The sequence below is a fragment of the Acipenser ruthenus genome, chromosome 9, assembly GCF_902713425.1.
Source record: "Acipenser ruthenus chromosome 9, fAciRut3.2 maternal haplotype, whole genome shotgun sequence".
NCBI classification, from domain to species: Eukaryota; Metazoa; Chordata; class Actinopteri; order Acipenseriformes; family Acipenseridae; genus Acipenser; species Acipenser ruthenus.
Genome location: NC_081197.1, coordinates 15,986,693 through 15,987,987, shown reverse-complemented (window position 1 = coordinate 15,987,987; position 1,295 = coordinate 15,986,693).

Sequence of the window (1,295 nt, the reverse complement as noted above, 5' to 3'; positions counted from 1 at the left end):
CTTGAAATCTTACAAAACCTTGTGCCTTTTTCAAAATATGCACTGTGTAAATATCATTGTCTGTCTTTTTTCATGCAAGAGGACCCTTAAAGCGTTTCAAGCATAGCTAAGTGTAATAAATCATAGTGGAAACATGGTAAAGCATAGATAAGCATTGTAAAGTACAGATAGGTGTGGTAAAGAACATTTTAAAACATGACAAAATATGATAAGCTACAGTAAAAGCATAGTACCTGTATAACCGTGGGGAAAGTGCAAAATTACTGCACACATTTACCACAGTAAACTTTTATAAGGGGACTTACACAGTGTTTGTACTAGAATGTTCCCTGTCTCCCAGACCACATATGCTTATCCAGAAACAAAAGTTTGGATAAACAGGTCCCATTCACAGCACATCATTGATCACGACCTCATTCCATTAAAGTCAAGAGCGAATGCAACACACCAAGGCCTACAGCACTTGTCATACACTAATAACTAGAGGACTCTTTAAGTATACATCCTGAGGTTTCTAATCTACATCTGCCAACACAACTGAGCACAGGGAAAGACAAAATGCTTGGTATAAAAGTAAAAAGTGTCTTATCTAGTGTGTGGAAATATTCTCTACATGTGCTGCACATTGTAGGCTTGGAGATAGAATGACTGCTACTGTTCATCTGAAAAAATGATAAAGAGCTATAATTAACGTTATCCTCTTGTTCAGACAGCCTAGATTTCAGTGTGGTTGCTAATAGAAGACTATTTTCAGAAGAATACTAATCTCCATTTCCGTTATCTCCTTGTCAATATGATACTCATATTGGATATACTTCAAAATACAAGTACATTAACTGCTGTTCCGGTGCTTGTTTTTGCACTACAGTTACCAATGACTAATATTTAGTGCATGCCCTTACTGAAGTAGGAAAAGGTAATCTGCAGTAAAGGTGTAAGCTACAGTATAGCGTAGTTAAAAGACATGGTCAGACATTTAGCGCCTCATTCACTAAACAGCGGTAACGTGTTTTGCACACAGTAAGCCCTTTTACCACGTGCTGTGTACAATGGGGTCAAACAAATACCGGCTTCATGATTGGTGAATTCCTCATACTCTACAATGACGTAACATGCGAGTCAGAGGCGGGAAGTTTAAAATGGTTGTTTAGATATTGTTGATGTATTAGTTTGCAATGTATGATTAACATTAAAAATGCAGACAGATGACAAATCAAAAAAAGCTAAATTCATTTCAACAGAAGATCCCGTTCAGAGCTACGAAAAGGGGACGTTGCATGCAGATGGTGGGATTC